This window comes from Cupressus sempervirens, chromosome 2 (genome assembly GCF_028749045.1).
Source record: "Cupressus sempervirens isolate cs-2001-9-10 chromosome 2, ASM2874904v1, whole genome shotgun sequence".
Lineage (NCBI taxonomy): Eukaryota > Viridiplantae > Streptophyta > Pinopsida > Cupressales > Cupressaceae > Cupressus > Cupressus sempervirens.
In genome coordinates, this window is record NC_143119.1 from 69550028 (window position 1) to 69569696 (window position 19669).

The 19669-nt window shown below is 32.8% G+C and overlaps 1 long non-coding RNA gene across 1 annotated transcript; it reads right to left on the reverse strand.

Annotated features, from left to right (window-relative positions):
- Positions 1-316: 316 nt before the first annotated feature.
- Positions 317-969, reverse strand: LOC149571087 (uncharacterized). The gene is made up of 2 exons (XR_016358404.1): positions 669-969; positions 317-517 (listed from the first exon to the last, which is right to left on the reverse strand). It is a non-coding gene; the product is annotated as an uncharacterized LOC149571087 (long non-coding RNA).
- Positions 970-19669: the final 18700 nt, after the last annotated feature.

A 19669-nucleotide genomic window follows, 5' to 3' on the forward strand; every position in this document is an offset into this window, starting at 1 on the left:
AGCGATTCCGTGCACCTTTGCTTCCTTACATAAAAATCATTTTAATTTTAACACTTCCCATCAATTTATTTTTAATCTTATCACAACTTTCTAGATAGATTGTAATTTGAAGTCCCTACAACCTCCTCGTTGTGGAGCTAACCATGGAACAGTTGTGAGAAACACAAAATAACAGCAAGTTTATAAATAATGAAAAAATCAACTTGAACTGCTACCATATTACAATGAATTGGCACTGGATATTACGATGGAAGTGTGTCCGAATGCTGAGAGCAGACGACTACTATAAGAACCAACGAATGAAAACCAAGAAAACCAAGAAAACTAAGACAGGAACCCTATTCTAAGAGAGCAAACGAAAAGAATACAATCATTTGTCCAAATTGAGAGGAAACGTGCAAATCTAGCTAATTTGAAACCATCAATGGTGATAATACTTCCGCCTTTTCTTCCATTTCCTATAAATCTGTTGTTTGTAGAACTCGAGCATTGAATCGGAGGCTTGCCAGCGCATTGACTGCACACATATCATTAACCACATCAACCAAAAATGCCTAGAAATTCCTCATGGGAAAACGTTTCTAGTATTCACATGTAATAAAAAATCACACTATGAAACGCTATTTAATAACAAAGCAATCGTTGGCGTAATATGAGAGAATATATACCAAGGTCGGATGTAGATTGCGAATCATGGTCGACAAAGACTGTTCTGCTTTGAATGTTAACAGTGACGCTCTCAACTCCACGTTTTGCCCGCAGCGAATTTCTAATCCTTCCTTCATCGGAATCCCTGCATATTCCCTCGATACGCAGACTTGTTCTCTTCATGATGCCAATCTAGTAATGATCCTATGCAATTCAAAGAGCAAATGAATACGATGGAACCAAATCAAGATTATGATGTTTGCCTTGGATTAGAAGAGCAAATGAAGATGAGGGATAACTTAGAATAGATCTGTATAACTTTCCAATTCGAGATTTATGATCTATGCCTTGATATGGTTCAACTATTTATAATTGCCATGACCAGTGATTTGCAAGAAATGTGTTCTTCCTCGTAGTGAACATGAAATAATCTGGAAATTGTGTTAACGCGGAGAAGACAATTCAACTCCCTTGATCGATATGTGTTTACCTGACTTCCACCTTGCTTAATCTATTTGGAGATTTATTTTATTTTTGAGGATTTATTCATTGCGGGATGCAACGAGAATTATCAGGTTTACAGTGGAGACAGAAACCTTCAACGTGAAGACTTCAAATGCATGCCTTGCCCTCGTCTTCACGTTAATTTCCGAGGCGAAATTGGAATGAAATTGATGAGAAAGGAAGAGAATGTCAAATTCTAAGGTTTTCAGTTGTTGGTGAAAATAGTCAGCCATGCAAAATCTTTGTTAATTTTGACTTTTGAGATTGTGACTAAGTTTTACGTCAATGAACGAAGAAGCCAAGAAGTACACTCTCGCTAATCTCGCTAACCACTTCCAATTATACAATCTTTTACGATGTCACCGACATAGGACGATAAATTTAATGTCAACGGGAGTATATTAAAGAAATAAAAAAATTTATTGCTCTTATAATTTTATATCCAATTACTACCATTTGGTATAAATTATACTATGCTTTCATTTAAACATTTTTCCAAATGTATTATCTAATAATAAGTTAACAGCACATATTTTATAACAACTATTATTTCGCATGGTGAGTATCTAGAAAAAAACCAATTATATTTATTTTAATAAGATTATTTATAGTAATATAAAGTGAATTATTGCTTACTTAATAAAATTAACAATCATCATGTTATTTGACAAGTGTAAGTTCTTATTGGTCTTATGTTTCAATTAGGTAAGACTGAAAGAGGGTTCATTTATAGATCAATCATTAAGATACAAAGACAAAGAAACTTACTATAAATTTGAGAACAACAAAACACAAAAACAACAAGACTAGTAAGATCAAGAGAATTTGACTACAGCGATAACTAATAGGAAATAATAGATCCAACCTTGAACTATGTTTACCTTCCAATAATCTTTGTAGTCAGCTATGCGAATTCATTTTTAGATTTGAGGTTCTCAGTTGTCGGTGCAAATAGTCAGCCATGTAAATTCTTTTTCAAATTTGACTTTTGAGATCGTGACTAAGTTTTACGTCAATGTAAGAAGATGGCAAGAAATGCACTCCTATTGACTACTTCCAAATTTCCAATCATGGATTGTGATGTCAGTGAATGAGGGTGATACATTTAATGTCAACAAAGTATATTAATGAATTTCTTTTTAAAATTTGATTTTTAAATTTTATATCCAATTATTATCATTTCACATAAATTATTATATGCTTTCATTTAAATATTTTACAAACATATCATCTAATAATTAAATAGCATTTTTTTTATAACAAACTATTATTTAAAATCATCAGAATTTCAACATTAAATTTTCTATTTTAAATATATTATTTGTTAGAGTAAATGATTAATTTAATCTAATTTTAGTAAATTACCTTTACTCTCTTCTTAAGATCTTCATTTTTGCACATGCATTTCTATTTAATAATTAAATATTAATTGTTATAAGTGATTTACTTCTTAGGGTTTTCCTTTTATGTTTTATGATCTCCTTCTATAAGTATTCATCAAGTATTTTTTTCATTCATTCTTTTAGTCTAATAATATATTCTTGCATATTTTTAGAGCCAAACCCTTGCCTTCTCTTATCTTTTTTCTTTGTGACAGATTCTTGCATGCAGGTGTTCTACTGGATCTATGGATTTATTGTTATCAAATCCTTCATAATATCAAAGTTGAATCTCCTACAACTCTTTTAGGTTTATTGAAGAAAATAGGAACAAGAGTTTGTTGGATCAGATTTGGCCATTATTGGGTATTTCTTGTGGAAATAAGGGGGCCTCTAAAATTTGGAACCTTATGAGTCCAAAAGGAAATTATAGTTGGATTCAAAGTGTGTCAAAACCACTAGTTTCATATAAGGCACTTCAATTTTGGATGTCATTAACAAGAGAGCCAAACAATTTTTTTTTCCAAGGCTTGTATGATCTTTGCACACATTCCGAGACAAAAAAAATATTAGGTTAAAAATTTGATTTTAAAATAACATTTTTTAAATTAAAAAAATCACCACCATTTAAAGAAAAAGGCACAGCTAGCATCCCATAAGGGAGCCACTGTTGTGCCACTCGCACTTAGTCGTCACTAAGATCTTTTCCCTACATACTGCCACTAGAGTACTAGGCTAGCCACACCTAGCCAATGGTCAAATGGATGCTTGAGGGGATAATTTTAAGCCCCCAACCTTTTTGTAGGTCCTTCTTAAGAAAATAGGATACATATTAGTTGTTTGGCTCTATCAGTAGCATACGATATCAAAATTGAGCAAATTAGATATATTTAAAAAGCTAGTTCCAAGATGGACACATTTGTGTAGGTTTTATAGGTTTTTCTAGTATGTTACCTATGTTTACAGTCAAAGTCAGATGATTATTTTTGCATTTCTAGGGAATAACTTGCTTAATTTTGCTCCTTTTTTCAATCTAGAAGAAGTGCCAAAAAGATCTCTATGAGCTCTTTCTAGTTACTTTTCTTTTTTTCTTCAAATTTTCAAAAACATATATTTTATCTTCATTTGAATATTTTTCTCTCTCATTATAAGCAATATTTTCTAGCTTCTGCGGTTTCATTTATTGAATGGTGTGAGGTGATTTATTTTTTATTTTCTATAATTTACTTCAGTAAACTTGAAATTATATTTTTAAAAAACCTCTTATTTAAAATATGGCTAAGACCTCTTCTTGTTTAGGACTTCTGACCCCTCATAACTAGTGCACATGGAAATCTCTATTTATTTGACTTCTCTAGTCAAAAGTGTTGTGGTCTTGTTTAGACAAAATGCAACCAATTTAATAGAAAAGAATTTGTTTTTCTAATTTTATATCCAATTATTATCATTTCATATAAATTATTCTATGCTTTCATTTAAATAATTTTCAAACATATCATCTTATAATTAAATAACATTTTTTTTATAACAAAATATTATTTAAAATTATCACAATTTCAACATTAACTTTTCTATTTTAATTATATTATATGTTAGAGTAAATGATTAATTTTATTTTATTTGATTAAATTACCTTTACTCTCTTCTTAAGATTTTCATTTATGCACATGCATTTCTATTTAATAATTAAATATTAATTATTATAAGTGATCTACCTCTTAGGGTTTTCCTTTTAAATTTTATGATCTCCTTCTATAAGGATTGATCTAGTATATTTTTTCATTCATTTTTTTAGTCTAATAATATATTCTTCCATATTTTCAAAGCCAAACCCTTTCCTTCTCTTATCTTTTTTCTTTGTGATAGGTGTTTACATGTAGGTGTTCTATTGGATCTATGATTTATTCTTATCAAATCCTTCATGATATTAGAGTCAAATCTCCTATAGCTTGTTTAGGTTTATTGAAGAAAATAGGAACAAGTGTTTGTCAAATCGGATCTCGAAATTATTGGGTATTTCACGTGGAAATAAGATGGTCTCTAAAATTTGGAACCTAATGAGGCCAAATGGAAATTACGGTTGGATTCAAAGCATGTCAAAACCCCTAGTTTCGTATAAGGCACTTAAATTTTGGATGTCATTGACAAGAGAACCAAACAAATTTTTCTTCCAAGGCCTGTATGACCTCTACACACATTCTGAGGCAAAAAAATATCAGGTTTAAAAATTAATTTTAAAATAGCATTTTTAATTTAAAAAAATCATAGCCCTTTATAAATAAAGGTACAACCAACAACCTACAAGGGAGCCACTACCGCACCACTCCTACTTAGTCATTCCCAGGATCCTTTGCTTGCATACTGCCATTGGAGTACTAGGCGAGTCACACCTAGTTGATGGTCACATGGAATAATTTTAGGGCCCCAACCTTTTTGTAGGCCCTTCTTAAGAAAATAGGACACATGCCAGTTGTTTGGCTCTATCAGTAGCACACGGTATCAAAATTGAACAAATGAGATATCTTCAAAAAGCTAATTCCAAGATGGACACATTTGTGTAGGTTTTATAGGTTTTAAAAGTATGGCACCTATGTTTTTTTTCAAAGTTAGATTATTATTTTTCCATTTTGAGGGCATAACTTGCTCAATTTTTCTTCTTTTTTCAATCCAAAAGAAGTGGCAAAAAGATCTCTTTGAGCTCTTTCTAGTTACTCTATTTTTTTCCATAAAATTTTTTAAAAGGTACATTTTGTCTTCATTTGAACACTTTTCTCTCTCTCTCATTATAAGAAATATTTTCTAGCTTTCGAGGTTTCATTTATTGAATGGTGCAAGGTGTTTTATTTTTTATTTTCTATAATTTACTTCAGTAAACTTGAAATTATATTTATAAAAAACCTCTTATTTCAAATATGCCTAAGACTTCTTCTTGTCTAGAACTTTTGACCCCTCATAACTATCACACAATGAAATCCCCGATGACACGAGTTATCTAGTCAAAAGTATTGTAGTCTTGCTCAGATGTAGTGCAACTAATTTTGTAGAGGTCTTTCAAGGTCATGTAGCATAGGAACAAGATAAATGAGGAAATGGGGTTGATTTCTTTATCGATCCTAGACAATCTACAGTTTTATCTTGATGGTTGGAATAACCCTTTAGCTGTGTTGACCAAGCTTAATGACTTGTTTGGTATAGTGAATGAGTTCAAGGTGCTTCAGATTGAGCTAGAGCTTACCTCTCTTGTACCAATTTTTTTTCCTTCCATTGACAACTTCTTGAAGAAGCTTAAACAACAAAGATATTTATTATAGGCTTGTGGGAAGATCAAGGCTGACACTGATTGTATTTACTTAATTCTTTCTGATCTTCATAGAAACTTTTAGATTTTTGCTTCTATCTTCCATTCCACCACAGATGCTTTGGGTACTAAATTTACCATGTCACCCTTTGAGGTTATTCTCGATCACTTGAATTGAGAGAAAGCTAAGCTATCTTAGTTGCATTCTCTCACTAGCTCTAAAAGTCCTAGATTGGTAGCTCAAACAACTTCTAGAATGAAGGAAAAGAAACAAAAGTCACATTCTATAGTCTGAAGTTGATTCTATCCCTCACATCTCATGAAGCTCACCTTCTCAAAGGGGGATAAATAAAATCTAGATAGACTGAAGTGTACTTATTGTAATAATCACAATCATGCTAAGTCAAATTTCTATGAGAAGAAGTTAGATGGTTATGCAAAAAATGTTTTAAATTTGATAGCTCTCCTTCATAAGAGAAATACTGATATTACTTCTACTTCTCATAGATCTTCTTCTTCATCATCATTTCAGTCAATTGGTAAAGGTATAGGAAATGGTCATGCATTATTTGCAACTACTATTCCACCTTCTTCCACATGGTTACTGGATTAAGGTGTTTCACAGCAAATGGCATCTTCTCTAGATTTTTTTCTCTTCCTTTAAGGTTTCTCCTAATCTCATATCTTTTATCCCCTTTCAATATCATGTCTTTGATATTGATAAGAAAAATAACCCTAATATGGTAGGCAGTGAGAATGGGGAGGCTCTCACCTTCCCCCATATGTCCTACTGAAAAAAGGTGATCAATCCCTTACAAGGGACACCCCATGGTCCCCACCTACTAGTGTTCAAAATGAAGATTTTAGGGTCACTAATATAAACCTTAAAAGGCTAGAGGAAAGGGAGGAGATCCTAGAAAATATTTTTGCTGAGATCACTAGGATTTCTATGAGGGTGGTGCATTTGATGACCTCCACCTTCACTGTGTACATCTAGAGAAAGAGGGTCTAACTTCTACGATGATAGTGGACACTATAGGTTTTCTTTATAGGGTGTTGGTAAATGATTAGCTATAAATTCTACTGGATAAACTAGAAGGGAGTGAGAATAACTAAGGGGATTAGCTCCCCCTTTAGTTTAAGTTTTTGTTTTTGTTATGCTTACTTTTACAATAATCAACCCACAAGGGCTCTATTAATGGTTATTTTATGGACTTTCATTTAATATAATATTTGTAAATTTAATATTGTATATTTTATGTAGTTTTCTTTCTCATAGTTCGGACACTTTATTGTGGGGATTTTCAAAATTGAAAAAGAGGGTTGGTTAATAATAGTTTTTTCTAATTGTTAGCTATTTTGCAACTACCTGTTATTCGAGTCAACCCCCATGTTTGGTTGCTTTCAATTTTAAAAATAATGTCCAACATGTTAGATATGATCCAAAAGGCTAAAATGGCTAATACAACTATCAAATTCTAGGCCTCACTAGAAGATTTGGTCTAATTACATTGGAAACATGCTAAAAATAATTTTTATATACTTTTTTTTTACAAAACTTTTCATGTTTTACATATTTAATAAAGAAAAAACATTTTTAAAAACCAATGCATTCTAATGTTACAACTGTAGGTATGTCCCAAATGTAGACGAAAAACTATTTATGAGAATCAAATGATGTAAGGAATGAATACTAGAGCAATAATGTATGTACAACTTAAGTCATGATTTGTCTCTTCTATGAAATCATTTGGAAGCAATTTGCAATTCCTAAATTCTGGTAAAATTTAAATGTTTCTAATTTTATTTTATTAGTGTTATATATGTAACCTTTTACAACATTAATAATAATACCTATTAGAAATTTGATTGAAAAAGTTCATTGTTGAAAATCAAAGAGGGAGATTGCTGCAAAGAAAGAAGATTGTTGTTTTCAATCATTATTTTTTCATTGATGTCAAACCTACTATTTGTAAAAATGACATTTGCTTATAAGATCCAAGTACTATCACTTAGTTGATTGATGAAGATGATTTGATCAGCAAGTTGTAACAAGAGAACCTAAGGGAAAGGGTGAGTTATGACGTTGTATTGAAGTGCAATGATCAATTAAGAAAATGGTTATATGATGTATTGATAGCACACTCAAATATACAGAGGTTAGTAACACTTAGAAAAATTGGAGGAAGAGGTTGTAACGAGGTGGAATGCAATGCATAAACTAAGATCATCAGTGGGTGCCGAGCAAGTTAGTTGAAGCTAAGAAAATTCTCAATAGAAGCCAAGGCCAAAGGAGAAGACCTTGAAAAGCTAAGCACCATGCAAAATGAGCAATATTGGGTTCTGTAACGGCACTCCAATTAGTGACAAATCACTTTCTCCACTGACAAAGGGAAGACTGCAAATGCCATCTCTGACTAAGCATATCCACCATTGACAGATAGGGAGAAGGCCATCTATATCCCAAACATGGCTTGTAGTTGTTAAAAGGAGTGGTAGGATACCACATCCAGTCAATCTACCAAGGTCAAATAGACTGGACACTAACTTTATGAATTAAGTGGCCTAGAATTGCAGAAAGCAACAAGTCAAAAGTCTATCAATCTAAATGGGAAAGATGGTACTAGACTTGCATGTGTTCCCAAGATCTAGGACTCATGGAGAATGTAGAGAAAAAATCTTTAGAATTCTTGATGCGTCATTTGAAGAAACATAGAGCACAAACACCTTGATTATTATCTAGGGGAATACCCTAGATGGAAAGTAGAGGAGACCACCAAATATTCTGTTGGTTCAAAAAGAGTCCATCATGGAACTCATTACCACACCATTGAAACCAAGGCTTAACAAATTCCCAAGTTTTCCATATGCTCTTGATAACAAAAGATCCTTGTATGTGCATGGGTTCTTGCATGATTCAAAGGGTTTGAAAGCCAATCCCCTTCTGTGTAGGTCTATTAATAGGAAACCCAGAGGAAATGCAATCCAGAACCAGAATCTTCCAATCTTCATCTCTAGTCATGGCACAAATAATCCATTTGGAACATGGAGCAAGGACTTGCTTTTGTGTGTAGAGAAGGCCAAGGCCTCCAAACTCTTTGGGGAGACAACAAAAATCCCAAGCAACTCTATGAAACACATGATGGTTGGAACCAAAAGCAAAAAGAAAATCATGGAGCAATCACTCTAACTTTTGATAGGAGGCTTTTAAAGGAGCCCAACAAGAAGAATAAAAGACATGCATAGCTGCCAAAACATTAGCACAAATATAAAATTTACCCACAAGAGAAACTGGTTTTGTAAGCGTATAGTCCAGCTTCTTTGTAATCTTGGCAAGCACAAAATTCCACAGATCCATTGGCGATGCTTGAAAGGGTAAAGGAATACCTAAAAAGTAGAAAATATCCCTATCTGCAACCCATTTCTGTTCAAACTAGTTTAGCCAACGTGAAGCTAGAAAAAAGACTCGAGATAATAGAGCATTTTATGACATTGAATAGCAGAGCCAAAGGCTTGACAAAAAATATCAAGGTAATTCTAGGCATAATTGAATTTTTCTTCATCCTCCAAAAGAGTGAGAAAAGAATCATAGGAAAAATCACCATTGACCATCTGGGAATAGAACTCCAGTAAAGAAATATCACAAACCAAACCTAAAGATGTGGAGTGGGCTAGCAAGTAGCCAAACCCGTCAATAGCAAGAACATATAACACCAGAGCTAGAGGGTAACCTTGCTTGATGGAACAAATATCTCAAAGGTGTTAGATTCGGAGTTATTAATAGTAATGCAAGCATTAGCATCTCCAAAGAGCATCTCCATAGACTACAAAAAATTAGGACCAAAACCAAGAGCTTGGAGCATAGCCAAAATGAAAGGCCATTCAATCCAGTCATAGGCTTTAGTAATATCTATTTTCAAAAATATAGATGGCTAATTGGACTTGTGAGCTCACACCATAACTTCCCAGATAGCAATGATGTTGTCAAGGATACATTTGGATTTGATAAAGCCAAATTGCTTAGGGTTCACAATTAAAGGAAGGAGACAACAATTTTTAAGAAAAATTTCCTTAGAAATAACCTTATAGGACACAATAAGTAGGGTAATGGGCCACCAATTACAAATATCTTCTGGATCTCAAACTTCAATTATGAATTTGATGTTTCATTTATTAATAATAGCTCCTAGGATTTTAGAATGATAGGGTTGAAGATAAACTTTGTGCAGATTGGGACCAATATACTCCCTGAGGTGTTTGTAAAATGCATAAGTAAAACCATCACACCCAGGGGACTTATCATTAGCCATTGAGAAAATTGCCTCTTTAAGTTCTTAGAGGGTAAGACGTTGCTCATAAAAAGTAGGTTGATCAACTGCTAAGTAGTTTGGAGTAATAGAAATACACTTTCTGAGGGCTTCCTCCTAAGAAACTAAAATTCCCTATGAAGAAAACACATTTTCATAATGATTAACAAAAGCTTGCAGGATGTGAGGGAGACTGGAGAGAATAAAAGTGTTTGTTTGATTTTATTAATCCTAAAATTTGTATGATGGGCTCAAAGAACTTGAAAGAACTCCTTCAAAGCTTTATCAAAAGCCTTTAACTAGTGGAGGCAAGCTTGGATTTGAGCCCCTTGAGTAGTATAATTATCCACAACCTATTTGTCATGGTGTAGTTTGGAAAGTTGAATTTGCAAATCAACATCAAAAGGGTTCAGGGTGAGAGCCTTAGAAGCTTTCTTGAGAGTAGTTGTTGTGGATTCATTAGACTGGCTTTTGAAAACTGCCAACTACCACCCATAGATGCACACAAAGAAAGCAGTTCTAGTACTGGTGTCATTCCACCACTAAATTCATCCTACATAGGAATACAAACATTGCTCCAAATTCCAAACACATAGGAAAACTTGAGTCCTAACAAGTCACTGGACAATTGTGTGGCACGAGATAGAAAAATAAATGGTATAGTAGTCTGATAAAATCACATTTGGCAAGTGAATGATAGGTAAATCTTGATCTTCAAAAAAAGATGAAAAGATTGTGTAGTAATCATGGCATGATTGGGACATTTTGAAATGTGATCAGAGCTAGCTTGGAAGTTGGACCAAGTGTTCCAAACCCCACTATGATGGTGGTAGTTAGTATTAGGATGAAAAAGGTCCAATTTATTATGCATGTAGCTCTAGTCTTCCCTTTCCCAAACTATTTAGCAAAAAGGAAAAATACCATCTTTATCAGAGGCTAGCTTAACCATATTGAAGTCACCACACATAACTCAAGTAGCTGGAGGGAAGTTCTTAGCCAACTAGCACCAAAATTGAGATCTTTCCACAACATCATTGGGAGAATAAATATTAAGAACTCAAAAAGAATTTTTGTTAATGGAATGAAAAAGCCAAATGATTCTATGTATGGGATCAAAACTATGTGAAATAATAGCAGAATGAAGATTAGGTGACAAAAGAGTAACTACACCACCTTTTCCATAATTGTGCTCAGATGAAAACATAATGTCATCCAACCAAATGATGTGACATTTGAAGGAAAGCATCAAACCAGAGATCTTTACTTCTTTCATAAAGAGAAAACCAAAATTACCAAATCTATGATGGGTATCCCTGACATAGTACTTTCTACAGAAGTCTATAAGACCTCACACATTCCATGATAAAAAATTCATGAAATTTCTTCCATATCTTCCTCATCCTTGAGAAAGGATAAGCTATTATGCAAGAAAGTTTAAAGTGAGTTAAAGCTAGAAGGAAAATATGCTAGATTGATGGCCTGACATTTTTCCTGTGGTTTCTTAGCACATCTAGGAAGATCGTAAGAACATCATACATTCTAAGTCACTTTGGAAGAAGTAGTAAGAGGGGTGTGAATCACAACTAAGGTGTTAGCCCTAGAACCCACCTTAATCCCCTATGAACTAGGGTTTGAAACCTGTAAAACACCAAGGTTTGGTTCCAAAAAAATTGCTTGCGTCCCTATAATGGTTGGGGTTTGCACACATTTTGAGATAAGAGGAACCAAAATGATGGTCACATATGACTACTTAGGAGCCAAGGGAGCCTTTCCCTTGTGCCAAACACTACTCCATTCTTCTTTTTTCTTCGCTTCTATTGGTTTGAAAGGAAAATCTTTAGGCGAGGGCTTAATCCTAGGCCCAACCAAAGGGCAATCCCTAATCTTGTGTTCCATTGACTGCCACATATAATAGGTGTTAGGTAGGTTCAAATAAAGAAACTTTTGAGAGAAGGTTTAGAAACCAATCCATATCTCCACAGAATCCTTAAGATCCTTGAAGAGATAAACCTCAACACAAATGTGTTCCTAAGGAAAAGCATTGGAAAAAATTTCATGTTCCTTTGTAGTAACTTTGCCAATAGTAATGGAAATGGACTCAGTAAAAGGCCAACATGACAAGGGTAAACCCAATAACTCTACTCACATAGGAACCCAAAGCTTTTTGTTGTTAGAGACAGTGAAATCTCTTAACCATCTTTGAAAAATAGGTAGGGAAGAACACATAGACCAAGGACCGTTGCTAAAAATCATGTCTTTTTGTAATGAGTTGGAAAACTAAAATACAAAAAGCCTTTGGTATGATTTTGCATAGTGCCAAGGTAGACTTCATGAGGAGTCCAACTCTTGTTGACCCATTCTCATAGCATAGCTTCAAGAGGAGTCCTACCCAGAAAATACCCTATTAAGGTATCTTGTTCTAACCAATCACAAATAACATCAAATTCTTTTAAAGGAAGGATAATATTGGGATTACCTTGTAAAATATTTTTTGGATGAAGTTGTGACGATGTTTGTTCAATGAAGGTGCCATGGCTTTTTGAAGTAGCAGCGTGAACACTAGTATCAAAAATTGGGTCAGCACTGGCTAAGGCCATTATAGAGTATCCTAAAAGCTCTTGCAATATATGTGGTTTGATACGTGCAAGACATAGAAGGAAAGCTCAGACAAAGAGTCATACACAAGGAAACTCAAAGATCTCATGAAACCCTAGTAGAGTGAAAAAAACCCACTTACATTTTCATTCAATATTTATATTTAACATGTACAACTTCCTAACTTGAAATATTTTGTAGATTAAATGTTATTCTAAAATAAATATTCTCAAAATTACTTTTGACCAAAAAATATCAGGAAAAATACTTGGCTCGTAATAATAAAAGGAAAGTAAAGATTGAAAAGAAATTCAAATTTCACAAGAATGATTAGCCACATGACTGATTATCACTGTGTAACAATATTAAACTAAAAATATTAAATCTAGGCTACTCTATTATTCCTAATTGATGATCAACATGTAATGCAAAAATAGAACTCCCTTCACATACATTCAGTCCCATATGATAATGAAATATATTCTTTGGTAAACCATATGATATGACAACCAAGATGTAGATATTAAACCATATGATACCACATATTATTGCATCAAATATCAAGATTAATAGTAGAAAATGATAGTAGAGAGACCACTACAGTTCCATTTGCGGGTGGTGAGCCAAACCCCTAGTTAAGAGGTGGGCTAAAATAGTTAACAACTCCCTCAACTACCATTTATTTGTTTAAAAGGCCTCCACCTAGATGAGACAATTCTAGGATCTGCATGTGAACAATCTCGCCCTCTTCATATACATCAACATCCATTTTTTTAGGTTGATTGCTTATGGTCTTCTCACCTTGCCCATCATCATTCACTTTCACAAGGGTTCTGAATTTCTCATCAATTTTACTAGGTGTTCCATTTAGATTCAAAATATTCTCCTTGCAAGTTTCAATCAAACTTATTGGTTCCATATTTTCATAGGTTTGGGATGTTATAGCCATTTCAACTATTTTCAAGCTTTCAACCACCTCGACACTTGGTGAGGAGACTTTGTTCTTGAGTTTCTCACCCTTTAAGAAATCCACAAAAAAATGACCAAATTTGTTGCATTTTTTACAAAAGGGTGTGATATTCTCATAGATTAATGGTTGTAGTAGAGGTACCCCATTATGACATTAGATCTACCATAGTTAGTAAGGGTTTGTTCATACCCACATATACATAAATCCTGGCAAAGCCCAATTTAGCCTTTCAACCAATCATAGAATCCATTTTAATAAATTTTCCAAAGGTGTTACCAATCCATCTAAATACACACTCGTCCGAGAATTTCAAAGGGAGCCTAAGAAAATTTATCTAGACTAGAGAGTATCTATAGAGATCACTCTTTAGGATAAATCTTGGTTTTGATTTTGCTAGCAACAACTAATTTTTGCCAAAGTTTCATGATCCCACCATGATCGAACCCCATCTTTTTAAGTCATGAAACTGAACAAGAAGATGGAGCCAACCATCATGGAAATGGAAATTGAACCCATTAGTTTCCACTTCGTCAAAAACCATTTTCTAACAACATCTACCATTGGTTAGAAGGCACAAAGTAAACCCTGAGGAAATTGAATCCACCACATAATTAGGTACTGAAATTAGAGGTCCAATGGGTACTAAGGAAAATGCGGGTTTTGCACCAGAGTCTGCAAGAGTCTTGGGTCTAGAAAAAACCCCAACTAGTTTGAATTTGGAGGCATTGTTATTGTGTCTTCCATCATCGGATTATCTAGGAGTTTGAGGTGCAAAAAACCATAGTCATTAGGAATGACATAGGGTTTTGTCAGGACATGAGTGTCCAACTAATGTAGTACATGACCATTTTTGGATTTAGCGACCAAATCCAAATCTAGTCAAACAAGGGCTAGTTCCAATGCAAGGTGGAGGGGTCAAGGTGGAGGGGGGATCCATCCTTCCCAAGACTAAGCAGGCATGGAAGCAGGAAGAAGGCTAGACACAGTAAGTTGCAGAGCTAAAAGTTGCTTGTTGTCTGAAGAGCAATGGTAAAGAACATTATAATTTTTTATAATAAAAAAATACTTAAAACAATATTTGTTAAAAAGTAACTAAATAGTTTGCCTAGTAGATTATTAGTTCCACAAATATTTTAAAAATTGAACAAATTTTTATTCTAATCAGTTGTAAATATTTGTCGAGCACACCTATGATAGCGTATGTTAAGCTAGTACTTCAAAAAATATAACTTAAAATAACCTATGGTAACAAAAATTAATTTTATCATGCTTATATTAATTTAATATTTTAATAAATAATATATTAAATATATATTATATTATTGTATCTTATTTGATCTATAATCATATATAATTTACAAAAATATTAAATACATAGTATTATTCTTAAAATATTTAATTTTTTTGATATATTTTCAAAAAAACTAAATTTAATATTAAATTTTGATAAAAAAGACATTAAATTAATTTTTGAAAGTGATCACTACCATTAAAAATCTAATGCAAAATAAAAGCAATTAGAAATGTGTCATAGAGAATTTCTTTTTATCAAAAGTATTATGTTAATATTTCCAATGCTCCTGCAACCCCTTTTGACTCATTTCATCATGACATGTGTCTCAGGGAGTCCTAGGACCCCTAGGGACACATGATAATCAATCATATGCATCAAATGGGGTAATAGGGTAACCCAAAAACCCCTTTTTTAACCATTGCATTGAGACATGTGTCCTTAGGGTTTCCTAGGACCCCTAGGGACATATGGTAATCGATCGTATGGGTCGAATGTGGTTGTAGGTGAACCTATGACTCCCTTCAACCCATTGCATCATGACATGTGTTAAAACATATGGTAATCAATTATATGGGTTGGATGGGGTCATAGGCAGACCTACAAACCCCTTCAACCCATTACATCATGACATGTGTTCCTATGGGTCTTAGGACCCCTAGGGACATATGGTAATCAATCATATTGTAATTTAATAAACTATATATTACTATGTCATAATTTCTAATACTATGTTCAAATATAAGTTATAGTAGTATATGTAATAATATATATTTAATATAATAATAATAATATAGGTAGTATTTATAATATTATAGATAATATATAATACTATATAATAATATATAGTTCTATGATCCTAATATACTATCTAATCATATTAAATAAAATATGTTATTTAATATATATTAATATAATAATAAAATAATGATATTCTAATATCATTATATCTTAAATGTGAAAGCTTATTTAAATATGTTTTTAAGCTTTTGGTTTAAAATGCACAATTAGTTCCCACCATATTAATTTTTAAAATTTTGTGTTTTTTGACTACATTTTATGTACTTGATTTCAAATTAGGTCCCTGATTATGCTTGGTATTTTCCAAACCTCTTTAGTCAATTGAAAAAATTTGTTTGAGACATGTCTCCCTCATATTCAAAGTTCAACTGACCATTTGACAATATTCTTTTCATCCAAATTCAATGAAATGAAAAGGTTTTTTTGAGAACATTCTCAAGATTCCATCAATATAATTCTTCTCAAATTATGAGTTTGATAAGTATTTATTAGTCAATTTCCAATGAAGATGTTTGTAAACTAGTGATTGACATACTAATTGAAAAATAGCTATAACTTTTAAATGGTATAACATTTTTGAAATCCAAAAGTTGCATCACATTCTATGCTTTGCCTAGTGTAAGAAAAATAATGAAAATATATTTTTGTAAAGTTTCCAGTTAGTTAAGGTGGTCGGACATGGGATTTTTTTTTTGTAATTCTAAAAAAGTTATACTAGAAAATTCATATTAAATTATTTATTTAGAATAAAAGTACCCAAAAGCACATGTCACATCTAGACATGACTCTACGTTTTATATCTATAATTATATTAAAACATATTATCATTTAATTTTTATTAAGGTAGTCACACATACATGTATTTTTTATTTTTTCCCTAAAATTTGTGTAGCATTGTATTAAAATCCAAAATTTTGGCAAGTAAAATAAATTTTTCTATAAAATAAAGCCTAGTAGGTTAGTAACTAAATTCAATTTCCTACATATTCTTTTCTTACAATTTTTTGATATAGAGCCTATATCTACTTTGAAATTACATGTCAAGTTAACATAATCATAATTTTCTAATTTTTCACTACCAATTAAGGCCACTGTTTGGTTTACCATGATCCTATACATACCATTATATAGCTCAACCTTGTATAGAATAGAAATTGTGCCTTTTTCAATTATACATGTGCCTTATCTTGAATTTTTCACATCTTGAACCATCTTTTAAGCATGGCATGACTGATTTTAAAGAAGTGTACTTACATTTTTCATAATAGATAAATTCATTGACACCTGATGATGAATTGTAGGGATGGATGGATTGATATTTCAAGATCAAAATGGACAAGTGTATGTGGGAATATTGAATAAACTATCAAGGAAATCAATACTTATTACAAAAACATATATGGAGTTTTAGTGAGTGAATTTATAGGGGCCTTTCTCAAACCCTTGGTGAGTTGCATCAGTGGTGGAAGCATGTAATCTGCTTGATCTAGCATTTTGTGTGCATTCTTAAATTTTATACTTGAACTAAAATGAATAATAATGTTGATGAAACACATTCATTGAGGACACCATGTACTCTTCTTGTTCTAGCATTTTGTGTGTGCTCTTAGAATGGTCATTTGAACTAATATTAACAATAATGTAGATGGAACACTAAATGAAGTATATATTTTTTCTCTTACTGAGAATATTAAAATGTATTACTATGAGAGAGAAGTATCCTATAAAATATTCTTTATAAGTATTTTGGATAGTTACATTTTTAAATTTATTTAATTGGTATAAAATATTTTATGGACCGATGGAAGAATTCCATCTCGAATTCTAAATGCAAGACAATACACTCAATTCAGGACGTCTTTAAACATCAAAGTTGTTAGTGATTACCAAAATTGAACTCCATTTTTTTTAATTGTATAGTATATTTGAGATGGAAAGTAATGAACATATGAATGTGAAAAAGGAAAATAACCTTAGCTATTGGGTTTATATTCTCTATCTATCTATCCTATATTATTGTGATCATTCCATTCTAAAAGAAACCTTGTGAATTAGATGAATCATATCATATCAGTTGGATTAATGTTTACTACAATAAGTAGTGAAACTAGGACCATATTTTAGAGTATATTTTTAAGATTGAGGTGTGGTTGTACTCTCCTCGACTTTAATCATTCATACAAAATATCGCTTTCCAAATACTAAATTTCATGATTTGCTACTCATGTGCCAAAAATTTTGCTTATTTATTTTTCATGGTCCAATGCTTATGTGCTTTTTACATTTGTTTCACTATGGTTTTTTTTAGTTTTATACTTTAATATTGTTAGTCAATAGTTTTCCCTATTGAAGAACTAATTGCTTCTTGACTCTATTCCCAAATTTAGGAAAAAATATACACACTAAAAAATGAGTCCTTTTTGTAACGAAATCTTTATATTTTTTTTATGAATATTCCTTTTCTATTACTAAATAACATTATAAGATTACAATTCACAAAAAAGAGTTAGGGTATACATGGTCATCCTACAAGAGTTTACACGACTGAAGCTAGAGTCAACAACTATTTATCAAAAGAAAACATATAAAAAGAAACCCTTGGGATGCTAAAGTAGTGCGAGCTAAGGGGGCTATTTCATCCTAATCATGAAATCCCCAATCACCCTTGGGATTGGTAGGTAGGCTGGGAACAACCCAGCTATTAGCAGCATCATCAGGGATCTAGTCAGCATCCTTTGTATCAAACTGCAGAGGTGAGATAGCTAATTAGAGGTGAAAGGGCCACTTTCCAAAAACCACATGCTAAGGACCAAGAGGAGCTAGGGAAGACTTATCCCACCATGGGGTAGGGAAACTAAGTGGTGCTACCAACCACCATCACCACCAGTTGGAGAGAAGTAGCGAGAAGCCTACAAAAGTGGCATGCATGAGTGGTGGCCCAAAGAATTGTGCCCTCAATGGCAGGCTTTGGGTGATGTGCCATCAATTGAGGCATCTGGAGGTACTTTGGCAAGAGTACAAGGTTCATTGCCCCAATGATTGAGAAGCTCTTAAAGGTGGGCTAGTTCTACGGCCACCTTGTTTACTTGAACTTTAATCTGCATCATTACATTATTACAAATGCACACTTTAGTGTCTATAGAAATATTTATATCAAGAAAATTGTGAGTGAAAAGAATAACATTTATATCTTTGCACAGAGTAAACAAAATATCCATCATGAAGGTATTCCAAATCTAGGTAAAATTTTTAAGCATCCTGGAGGAATCACCCAAAATAACCATATGGCAAGAAAAGGGTTGCAACCAAAATGACTAAAAAAAATCATGAATCTAGTGCCAATAATTTTGAACACATCAACAAAATTAGAAAATATGCAGGAAAGACTTTGGTTAGAGACAAAATGGACACCTAAGATTTGGAACCCTGATATGCTTAAGCTAAGGCCAAAGAGGAAGACCTTTAAAAGCTAAGCACCATGAAAAATGAGCAATATTGGGTTTTGTAATTGCACTCCAATTAGTGTCAAATCACTTTCTCCACTAAGAAAGGGAAGATTGCAAATGCCATCTCTGATTGAGTATATCCACCATTAATAGATGGGGAGAAAGTGATATATATCCCAAACATGGCTTGTAGTTGTTAAAAGGAGTGGTAGGATACCACATATAGTCAATCCACCAAGGTCAAATAGACTCGATACTAACTAGATGAATTAAGTAGCCTAGAATTGCAGAAAGCTCAACAAGTCAAAAGTCTATCAATCTAAATGGGAAAGATGGTACTGGACTTGCATGTCTTCCCAATATCTAAGACTCATGGAGACCCTAGAGAAAAGACATTTAGAAGTCTTGATGTCTCATTTGAAAAAATATA